Source organism: Macrobrachium nipponense, chromosome 47, assembly GCF_015104395.2.
Source record: "Macrobrachium nipponense isolate FS-2020 chromosome 47, ASM1510439v2, whole genome shotgun sequence".
Taxonomy (NCBI): domain Eukaryota; kingdom Metazoa; phylum Arthropoda; class Malacostraca; order Decapoda; family Palaemonidae; genus Macrobrachium; species Macrobrachium nipponense.
The window spans coordinates 15,909,925-15,922,070 of NC_087222.1; the positions used below are offsets into that span (position 1 = coordinate 15,909,925).

Sequence of the window (12,146 nt, forward strand, 5' to 3'; positions counted from 1 at the left end):
TATTGTCATGACCTTATAGTGTTATATTGTACCGTCATTTTGTTACCATTTTACTTTGTAATAGGCGTTTTGCAGGTTATTATGAAAATACTAAATTGTTAATGTTATTCATTTCAGTGTGAAACTTTTCAAAGCAATGCCATTTCCATCAGCCGGCTTGAAAATCTTTATTTCAAACCTCGAATGCTTACCCTCAAGTCCTTCCATTATATAAAGTAAAGATTCATCTAAAGTTAGATTCCCTGAAGGAGGGTATATATCTGTCCTGCAGGCTTGGGAAAGCTTCTCTTTTCGTAAGTAATCATATCTGTCTTCAGCTTCACTGGCAAAATACTTGAAACGCAATAGGTTATAAAGCATATCCTGTTTTACAATAACTGTGATAATGAGTCTCACCATATAATAATCTGTTGACCAATAACTGATCACACTGGTCTCAGGAATGTTCCCTTACCAACTTGAAAACAATAAAACTTTTCATTTCAGAACTCGTTCTTTGCAACGTGAATTTAGCTTCATTTGAGTCCTTGCGAGAACATTGTCAACAAATATTTGTTTACATGTACATATAGTAAAAAACTTAATTTAGGGAAACCTCACAAAAGGAATCAACCTCTGCATTCTGTAGAAAATGTGGCTTTTTAACCAATATGTTTTGAAGCACTGCTTTTTGTCCATCAACTCTTCAATGGACATCCATTAATCACTTGTATAACGTTTTCTTTGTTTATTCACACCACTGTTGGTACTTAGCAACTCCTCTCCCTCTTCCATCACTGTCTGATTCATGATAGGACCTGAAGTCATAAAATCACCTAAGCAGGAGTGCATTATATATATATATATATTATATATATATATTATATATATATATATATATATATATATATATATATATATATATAAGTCATATCACATTTCCGTGATTCATATACATATATTGAGCTACAATGTCCTTTAATATCTAATTCGCTCTACCTCGGAATTAATATATTTTCATATATGCTTAACCGAAGGGGAATTTTTTCTCGATAATAGACTTTCCTGGACCAGGGCGCGAACCCATGGATCCTTTCAAACGTCAGTGACGTTCCTGATTTGAAAGGATCCATGGGTTCGCGCCCTGGTCCAGGCAAGTCTATTATCGAGAAAATTACCCTTCGGTTATGCATATATGAAAATATATTAATTCCGAGGTAGAGCGAATTAGATATTAAAGGACATTGTAGCTCGATATATATATATATATATATATATATATATAATATATAAAGATATAATATTAATATATAATGTATATATATATAATTAATTATATAACATATATATATATATATATATTATTATTATATATATTATATTTATATATTTAATAGTATATTATATCATTATATATATATATATATATATATATATATATTTATATATATTTATATATATTATATAGTATATATATATATATATATATATATTAATATATATTTCTATATATTATATATATATATATAATTGACTATTATATATATATATATATATTCATATATATTATATATAGATATCTATATATATATATATTATATATATATAGTATGTACGAAGACGCTGCAGCTGTAGGTACATCTCATCAGGGGAACCATAGGGAAAGGCATCGTACTCAGGTACATTTATTTGCCGACGTTTCACGACTTATTGTCGCATCCTCAAGGTTATAATTAAAGACGGCTGCACATTTTTTGAGAACTTTCTGTTCTTTTGACCTTGACTATATATTTCAATGTGCTTTTTGCAGACAAAACACTGCTTAAATTTCTTGTGTAAGTTTGCTGAATTTATCCAGTATTCATTTTTTTTCACTTTTAAAGTTCTACACCATTGGTTGGTTTCAGTGACTCATGCTTTTCCCGTCTCGATGTCTCCATGTGGTCCCCGCGGATGGATTTCAGTTTAGTCCCTTATTTTTGTTTATTGGCGGTGAGCTTCCTTTTTCTTTTCAAGCATAAGTTTGTGCTATTTGCGTAAAAGTTTTGTATCTACCTGTCTGTAGATCCCTAATACAATGTGATGTAAATCTAATATAATTTTTCTTTATATTTAGTATAGATATTTTTTCTTGATCATTTCTTGCCGAGGACCTGCGTGTTGGAATGTGCTTATTACAGTAAGAAAAATACAGTAAATCTAAATTTTCCCAATGTTATTGTGTATTTAGTTCATCACAACCAGTTTTAGCAATGCTTCTAAAGTTTTGTTTGAATTACAATTATGAAGACAAATCTTTTCATTACAAGGACAATAACATGAAGATCGTTGGAGTTAGTATGTGAACTCGAAGAAAATTTACTTCCAAAAAGTTTCTTAAAACTACTTAAATGGCATTAGATATTTTTTGAGTTTCAGTATATTTAACTTTCTAATGCTTTTTATACGTTTCAGGGAATGATGCTACGATGAATATTCAAGACTGATTAAAAAAGGCGCTCCTAAGAGTTTTAGGTTTAAGTACTTTTCTGTTGAAGATGAACGTGAGTGTTAAGCTGGTACTACTATCCAGTGATTTTTTAAAACTGATAATCTAGTAAATTCAGTAGATTACCGTCGTACTTAATGTTTCGTACAAATGCAATGGTTTGTATAAATCTGATGGTTTGTATAAAACTGGTCTATGAGTGACTGTTTAAACAGTTAACTTTCATTTGTAAGCCATATATTGTGCTTTTACGGTTACTGAATTTATTAGCTTAATCCACTCTGGTTTTAGTTACTTCTCGCCCTAATACTGAGATTTTAAAAGTTGTTTGGAATATTAGTTTGGTCAGTTTGTATGATGTAACTTTTGTATTTAGTTTAGGTCAGTTTGATTTTTATAGAAAACTGTAGAATGATTACTTGTGGATTAGAGTTTCTGGTTTTTCAAAGCTCCCATTTCATTTTTAGTTTTGGATCATGAAACCTATTAAAATCCACTGTTATACCTTTTTAGATATTTGGTACATGTTAGTATTTTGAAGGAGGTTTGATGTTTTATGCATTTTGTAATTCGAAAAGATTTTGCATGAAAGAAAACTTACTAAATGAGCGACAGTGTACGTTAACTTTAATTTTTTTTTGTTCTTTGTATTAAGGTTTGCTTTTAATTTAGTTTTATCCAATGTTTTTCCTGTTACTTTTTATGACTTACAGGTGACCTTGTTCTGAGGGGTTTAAAATGGCGGACTGGAGGATTTGGACTAATTGTATGATTAGTTCATGAAATACTCCTTATTTCATGTTACAAAAGTGAGGCTTTCCTAATTTCAGTTTTGAAGTCTGATAAAACAGGTTTTGAGAATAAATCCTATTTTGAAAATAAATCATTCGGTTACCATAGATTCATGACTAAGAAAAGATTCCAGTGTGTGAACCACCCTGTAATTACCTATGTTTGTAACCACACAAAATTGGCCCTGATTGTCAAAAAAAGGTACATAAGATATTGAATGTTTTTTTTTTTATTTTTTTTTAAGATCAAGGATATACGATTTTTAGATATTTGCCTTGGTAGTTCTAATTTGGATTAGTATTGCATATCAAATTGTTAACGAATATAAAGGAAATTGACTGTGACTATATTTTGAAATTTCATCCCGTAGCATTCAGTGTTCTGATGGTAAAGAGGTTAGAAGTCTTGGCAATTGGCCGTTTGTGTGACCCTGACAAGATCTTAGATATGCGTTGGTTAACAAAAATGGGATTGGTAACCTGGGTAGTCCCTTGTACAATACAGCATCAATATAAGAAATAACTTAGAATCTCGATTAAAAAGATGCCCTGCAGTAAGTGGTGGTTTTAGAAATGGTTAAACTGAGTTCGATGATAGGGTTTGCTTTGGTTGGATGTTTGGTGATAAGTGACCCAGGTTGGATCAATAATTATAATGCAGTTAGTGTAAATACATATTTGAGTTGTAAATGTAACTTTGGATAAAGAGTGAAAGTGTAAGATTGGGGTTTTTAAAAAAACAAAAACTAACGCATTCAAAGATAATGCTAGTTTTAAATTGTCTAATTACAATCCAGCAATTAATGGGAATGTGAACTCAACACTGGTTATTGAGGAAAAGACGTTGAAACACTGTATTCAGGATATTTGGGAAAAATGTTTGGGAAATATAAATATGTGCTTTCAAGCAGGTGATAATGGCAGGAAACACCAAGGAACCAGCGATTGACGTAATTTTTTACAGATGGGATGAGCAATTAAAATAAGTGAGCGGTAAAGATTGCATGCACCAATTGGTATTTAAGTTTCAAAAGATCAAAGTAAAGTTGCCTGAAATTTTTGTTAAAATGCCTAATTGATGTCCGTTGTAAGGTAAATATGGTATTAACATTATTTGAGTTTGTAACAGCCCTGTGTGGCTTGTTGGTCAACAGCTCGACAGGGACAGGTGTTGGTCGCCTGGTAGTCGCTGCAGATCGAAGTGGAGATCGTTCTGAGTCGAGAGTGAGGTCATCAGCTGAATCTTCAATATGGAGTTGTTGATGAGAGCACCAGTTGAACCTTCAGTATGGAGTTGTTGCTTGGAGGATGGTTAAACCATAATCATCTTCGGAAGATTCGTCCTTGGAGCAATGGAGGTTGTGCTAGTGGATTTTGAACATTCATGTTATATACGTGTTGAGCATTTGTGGCTCTAGTGTTGGGCCAGTATGTGGCCCTGATATTTTGAATAATTTCCCATCATTTTGGATTAGGTATTGAAGCAGCTGTGTGGGCCTCTCGGGGTGTAGGGGGCAAGTAATGTCCCCCCCCCCCCCCCCCCCTCGCCCAGGTATTTTGATAGTGACAGTTTGGATTATGATATGGCTTATGCTGATTTTGGGCAATTGTATGGCCCAGGTTGACTATGTATATGTTTTATTTCATTAATTTACTGCTGCTGTATTATTCAATGTTGATAATTGAGGCACTTGGAGTAAATCAAAGAGATTTTAAAGGAAAACTTGACTAAATCTAGCAGTCTCGTAGATGGAGGCTAATAAAACGTCATTACTGAAGGCCTTCCCATTCATTGACACTAATGTACTTTATAGACGCCAGCCATAAATTTAATTTATGAATGAAGACTCAGATGTTGATAGTAGTGGTAATAGTAGTGTATGGAATTCTTATTTCGTCCCAAACCTAAGTAGTGTACAATAAGGGAATGGGCATCAAATGAGAATATTGATGGTATAATACAGCTCCATGGCGCAATTCACGTTTCCTTTAATTTGAAACATATATACACAAAGTCTTACATACACTAACACACATTGTGAAAACCATTGTTACTCTGGAGTTTCAAGGATACGTAAAGTATGGCTCAAATGCCCTCAAAATTTACCAAACGGTCATAGGGCCTATCCTTGTGTGGGGTTTAAACAGACCACCAGCATTTAGCAAATGAATAAAAATGCATTTGTTCCGACACGATATACAAACCATCGGTCCTTTACACTAGGAAGATTGCTTAAGCGGCAGCTGGAACGGTCGTAAGCTTCGAACAAGGGGTAACGTAGTTAGCTGCTTGTCCGCCAGTGCGCGCGCAGCGCGACTGGGAGGCGAAGAATCACTTTTGCTTTCGGCTCTCTGCCCGCTGATCGTCGTTCGCTTTGTGTGATTGATTTCTCTTTCTGGTTTGTGTGTATGAAAAAGGTGTATTGCAAGTACAGTGTCTTTTTCATTTTCTAATAATGGATCAAGTTGATGATAATTCCCCGTGCCCTACCACGTCACGCAGAATTTGTCCTGGTGTGGATGAGCGCCGCTGTGGGGCATTCAGATCTTATGTTGAGGTAGATCCTCACGAGTTGTGTTCTCGTTGCTGAGGGCGGGATTGCTCTCGGTCAAATGCATGTTTGGTTTGTGATGATTGGTCCAAGGCGCAGTGGGTGCTGTACGAGGGGAGGAGGAAGAGAAGACCTGCCAGGGATTCGTCGGGAAGTTCTCCTGCGACCCCCTTGGTTACGGATACTTCTTCTTCCTTCCTTCCTCCCGCTCAGCTCCCACGGTTGTTGCCTTCGCGGTTTCGTAGTCCTTCTCCTCTCTCGATCAGGCGAGTGTGGAGGAGGGCACCCGTTACCCGGATGTACAGTTGTTTACGGGGTCTTCTGTGCGTTCGGGGTGGGGCACTCCCCCCCCCCCCCCGTGCGTGAGGAAACCTCTCTAATCAACCCGACTCTTGTTCTTTCAGGTAGGACGTCCGTGGGTGATGATCTGGGACAGGTGTGGGCTGCGCTGGGACTGCAGGGCCTGCCGAGCATCCAGGGGCTGCTGCAGCATCTAGCAGGGTCTGGGGCGGTAACCCATGAAGCGGTCACCACCACTACCACCACCATCTACACTCCTGCCTATGCCGCTCCCCCTCACCTGGTCTACACGCAACACGCTGTGTCGGTGACGCCGTCTGCTGCCATCCAAGGGCCAATCACTGCCGTACCGAGAGGGGGGATGCCGCCGCCGCCTGGGCTCTTCGCGTTGCCTGCCCCAGACTTTTGCTGTGTCAAGAGCTCGCCCCTGGACCGTCCACCAGTTCCTAGGTTCCCGCTGGCTACCGAGAGGACGATGGCTGCACCGCCCATTCCTGCCACTCCTGTTGATGTTGGTTTGGCTGTCCCTGATGTCGGTGCTGCTGCTGATGTTCTGGCCGCCCCTGCTGTTGCTGAGATGATGGCTGCTCCTGCTGTGTCTGCCGCTCCTGCCGTTCCTATCCCTGTCCATGCTGCTGCCCACGGTGTGTCTTTTCCAGTCCCAGGTCTTTCCGGACAGGCGCAGTCGGGCCGTGTTGCTTCGGCAATAGCCCCGGCTCCGGCCTGGATGGAGGACCTGACGACTGTCCTGAAGGAGCTGACGAAGAAGAGGAAGAAGAGGGGGAAGGTGTCGTCTTCGTCTTCATCGTCTGCTTCGTCGTCTGCTGCTGCCTCTTCACCTTCGACTTCTAAGGCTCGCAAGCCGAAGAAGAAGGCTGCCTCCCCCGCCCCCCCGCCAAAGAAGTGTCCTTCGGGAGCTTCTAAGGGCCCGTCTCGCCGAAGCGAGACGGGGGGGTCCTTCTGCTGGTCCTCCTGCTCCTTCGGGAGCGGGGCCCACCTCCCCATCTGCAAGGAAGGGGAAAGCGGGGACCAAAGGAGTGCCGGTTTCGACCGGCCCCTCCTCACCTGGTGTTAGCGGTTCTGCCGCTAAGGCAGGATCCGGCTTGGCCTCTCGTTTGCGAGAGATCCCGAGTGTACTCTCTCCCCCGGGAGACCATACAGCCAAAGTTTTGACGCCAGAGTTCGCTCGCCGCCAAGACAGCGGCACAGGGCAGAAGGCTGGTGAGAGCCGCTCAGGTAGCTCTCGCCAGACCAGCGGCCGCTCTCGTAGCGACCTGCCGGTACCTAGGGTGGACGTGCCGGTCGCTGACCGGCCACGGGCTGAGGCAGGGAAGAGGTCCCCCCGGCCGCTAGCACCAGCCTCGGCTGGTGCCAGCAGCTCGACACGCCGCGAGCCCACTCACCGGCCCAGCCGCGACAGCGAGCGATGCCGCTCTCCTGACCGACGCACCCACAAGGACCGGTTGGGTAGGGAGAGCGGCAACAGCTCGTCTGATGCGCAGGACCGGCGTCGCTGTGCTCAGTCCAGCCATTCGCCTGGGGCGAGCGGCACGACCAGGCCTGCAGCTCGGTCCCCACCGAGGGTTGGGGATCGCCTGCAGCCCTCCAAGCCTACCGGTCCGGCCGGTGAGCGTGGAGGGAGCGTCAGGTCTTCCTCTCCAGTGCCTTCAACCTCCTCGGGTTATACCGGGAGAGGCGAGACAACTAGGGGCAATCACGAGGAGGGATCACCGCTACCACCTTCCGAGCCCACGTCCCGGCTCGAGTCGTTCTGGGGCCCAAAGAGGGAACCCAGACCGACGGTTGGTCTGCCTCGATCCCAGCTAGCCGATTCAGTGCTCAACCAGTTAGAGTCTCTCGTTTCCGGACGGGAGAACTCGCTCAAGTCGGGCCGGTCGGCGAAGCTGCTTCCTCCTCCTCTGCAGCAACAGCAGCGTTTTTACATGCCTTCTGAGGACCCGATGCCGCCTAAACAGGTTAACCTGGGGTTAGTTAGGCTAACACCGGGTGTGTCTCTGCAGCAGCTCCTGTCTGAGAACCTATGGTTCTCACAGCAAGAGGCACAAGACCTGGAATCTACCGCAATGGCAGCATTCCAGGCAGTCTCCTGGCTTGACCTGTGGTCCCTCACAGTGTCGAAAGTCGCGGCCAACTTCGGGGGCTCTGCCCTTGAGGAGGACCCGTCTTTCAGGAGGCTCTGCCAGTCTGGAGGTAGGGCTATCTCCTACCTAGCCCACCAGATGGCTAACCTGTGGGCCAACCTGGTTCTTCGGCGTCGGGACGCAGTCCTGACACGAGTATCCAGGGGGGCTGGGCGTGAGGCTGCACTGCGAAACGGACCGGTTCGGAGTTCCTCCTCTCTCTTCCCAGATGAGATGGTGGACGCTGCGGTAGAGAGACGGCGCACTGATGACAGTGACCGTTTTCTCCACCAGGCGGTTTCGAAGGCGACTGGGCAGCCTCGAACCGCCGTTTAACCCAAGAGTTTGGCTAGCGCTTCCTCGGGGGCTAAGACGTCTGCCACGTCTAAACCCTGGGGAAAGACTCTGTCTTCTTCTTCTGCGAAGGGGGGCTCTAACCAGCCCTCCTCCCAGCCCTCCTCCTCACGAGGAACGGCTGGGAAGAAGTTGAAGAAAGGAGGGAAACACTAGGGACGGCGTTCCCCCTCATCTGCTGCCGAAAGTGGGGGGTGCCTGGCGAGCCATTGGGCAACTTGGCAGCGCTATGGTGCCGAGACCTGGGTAGTAGGCGTCCTTCGGGAGGGATATCTACTTCCCTTCGAATCTCGGCCCCCCCTCACTTCTCATCCGGTCCAACCCCTGACGTATGTCAAAGGTTCTGCGAAGGACATCACGCTGAGACAGGAGATCAAGTCCATGCTGAGCAAAGGAGCTGTGGAAATCGTCAGGGACCAATCACCGGGCTTCTACAGCCGCCTTTTCCTAGTGGAGAAGTCTTCGGGGGGCTGGCGCCCGGTGATAGATCTCTCTCCCCTGAACTGTTTCGTTCGCCAGACTTGGTTCAAGATGGAAACGGCACGTTCCATGCTCGATTCCATCAGGGGGAACGATTTCATGCTTTCGGTGGACTTGAAGGATGCGTATTTTCAGATACCCATCCATCAGTCCTCCAGGAAGTACTTCCGCTTCATCCTCAACGGGACGGTGTACCAGTTCAGGGCACTTTGTTTCGGTCTGTCAACCGCCCCACAGGTGTTCACGCAAGTGTTCACTCTGGTGTCTGCTTGGGCCCACTCGCACGGGATACGTCTTCTGAGGTATCTCGACGATTGGCTGGTCCTGGCGAGCTCCCACTTGCAGTTGCTACAAGACAGGAATTGACTGCTCAAGTTTTGCCACAATCTGGGGATCGTGGTAAACTTCGAGAAATCCGATCTCGAACCCAAGCAGAGGATGAAGTGCCTGGGAATGCTGATCGATACAGTAGCAGAGCAAGTCTTCCCCGCAGACTTGCGGATCAGCAGGTTCAGGGAGGCAGCCATCTGGTTTCTGTCTCGACAGAAGCAACCGGCTCAGCAATGGCAAGTCGTGATTGGACACCTGTCGTCACTCGAGAAGTTAGTCCCTCACGGGCGTCTTCACCTGCGGTCTCTTCAGTGGAGACTAAAGGAGAGTTGGTCACAGGCTCAGGACCCACCGCACTTCCCCGTGGCTCTCACGGAGGAGGTGAGACTGGACCTAGCTTGGTGGCTGGACGACAGGAACCACTTAAAGGGAGTGCCTCTCAGCACTCCCCCCACGGAGATGTTGCTGTTTTCAGACGCATCCACCAAGGGTTGGGGTGCACACCTGGAGGAGTTGCTTGCTTCAGGAGTGTGGGACAATCGCAACAAGCACCTTCACATCAATGTCTTGGAACTCAAGGCAGCGTTCCTCGCTCTTCAAGAATTCCAGGACCACTTGATGGGACACTCGGTGGTGTTGATGTGCGACAACACCACAGTAGTGGCATATGTCAACAAATAGGGGGGACTCATGTCTCTCCCGTTGCACCAGTTGACAATGCAGGTGCAAGAGTGGGCCATCGCTCACTCAATAGAGCTGTCAGCACGCTACATCCCAGGCAAGAGGAACGTAGTAGCGGACAAGCTCAGCCGTCGGGATCAGGTGATAGGGACCGAATGGTCGCTACACCCAGACGTGGTGGAAAGGCTCTTCAACCTGTAGGGGCGTCCAGTGGTCGATCTGTTCGCCACCCGGCACAACAGAAAACTCCAGGTTTTCTTCTCAGCCGTGCCGGACCCATGGGCAGCTGCAGAGGACGCATTTCAGCAGTCCTGGAACTAACTCTTCGCCTACGTCTTTTCTCCATTCTGCCTGATTCGCAAGGTGATCAGCCGAGTGCTGGCCACCCCAAACCTCAGGATGATCCTGGTGGCCCCCAGATGGCCGCAGGCCGTCTGGTATCCGGATCTGCTGGTTCTTCTCGCAGATATATATATATACGTATATATATATATATATATATAATATATATATATGATATATATATATATATATATATATCCATTTAATACACCAGATAGCATGCACAAGTAGCGATCGTCTCTTGTTGCCAACTTGCTCAATTTTATTGATGATTTGTTGGAATAGCTTTGTGGCATTCAATAGAAACACTGGCATTGTAGAAGACAAATTGAAGAAACAATGTTGCTTTATTGTAGTCAGCATGTTTCCATGTTGCTTTGGTGGAATCGCGCCTGATATTGAAATCACCAGTGATCAGGAGGCCTACCTTTTTTTTTTTTTTTTTTTTTTTTTACAAAGAAGTCGAGTTATTGTTGTAGCAGTTGAATTTATTTCCATTATGAACATTGCTTGTTTCTTGAATTGCACATTTTGATGACAATTTTGTTATTAGCCAAATAATAATATTGTAAAGCATAGGCCTATCCTGTGTATATTATGGATTATAACCCTCATGGTGTAGTCATTGTTGGGCATTAATTAAAACACATTCAATATGAAGCAGACAATTTATTTCATACCTGTTAAAGTAAATATATATTATTTCATAACTTAGAATAAATATGGTATGGTAGAAAAAACGTATAAATCAGGTATGACCTATAATGTGTAATACAAGTTTATGAAAATAAAGACAACATAGATATATATAGCCTACATAAGATGTGTGGGTGAGGAGAGGTAAGAGAGGGGGAGGAGTTAATGAAGTGTATTCTTTTTAACCCTCCTATGCATAAAAGTTCGACTTTTTTTAGTATTCACTGATAGTAGTTGGGGAAAGAAGGCCTACATTTTAAAATTAATTATATTACGTTATCACAATAATTTTAATATATAAAAGAATTCTATCAAATATGTAAATTAGTTAATATTGCAAAACAAAACCAAAACTTTGTGTATGGCTAGTGTACAATGTGGAGAGGAGAGGATGGAGGAAGAAAAGAGAAGGAGTGAGGTGGTAATAGAGAGGTGGTAAAGGGTGGTGACTGGGTGGGGGGAAGGGGGGGTTAGGGGGGGTTATATACACATTCGCGGAATATGGAAGGGTATTACATATAATTAAATTAAATGCAATGAAAACTATGAACTCATAATAATGTAAACTGAATATATGTTGTAATTAAGAGGGTTCAAGAAGGAATAAGGTGTAAAGTAGGAATAATCTACACATGATCATCTAAGTGAATTAAATCATGCCTAGAGTATCGGCTGTATAGATCAGGAGAGCCAGATTTTTGGATTCCGAGATCTAAAGACTAACCTCTTTTATGATCTACTATGCTGTATAATCCCATAAAATTATTACATTAAACTGGGGAAAAATTCAAATAGTATATTACTATAAAACATGAGTGGAATTACCTCACTTACAGAAAATAAGTGTAGGTATATATATATATATATATATATATATATATATATATATATATATATATATATATATATATATATATCAGTTCAAGCTAAATAAAGAAAAATCTGTTCAAACTAAATTTTACCAAAATATTATATGGCCTACCTGTGAAAGGATCTTTCACCAACTTTATTG

General features: G+C 43.3%; 2 long non-coding RNA genes across 5 annotated transcripts in view; both read left to right on the forward strand.

Annotated features, from left to right (window-relative positions):
- Nucleotides 1-12,146, forward strand: part of LOC135204731 (uncharacterized) — a 442,014-nt gene that overhangs the window by 302,927 nt on the left and 126,941 nt on the right. The window lies entirely within an intron of this gene.
- LOC135204730 (uncharacterized) overlaps nucleotides 1-12,146 on the forward strand; it is a 96,186-nt gene that overhangs the window by 50,105 nt on the left and 33,935 nt on the right. For 3 of the 4 annotated variants that reach the window (XR_010312313.1, XR_010312314.1, XR_010312315.1), the window contains 2 exons: nucleotides 118-293; nucleotides 2,434-4,705. This is a non-coding gene — a long non-coding RNA (uncharacterized LOC135204730). Of the gene's footprint in view, nucleotides 1-117; nucleotides 294-2,433; nucleotides 4,706-12,146 lie in introns of those variants that run through there. The other variant, XR_010312316.1, reaches the window with a different exon arrangement.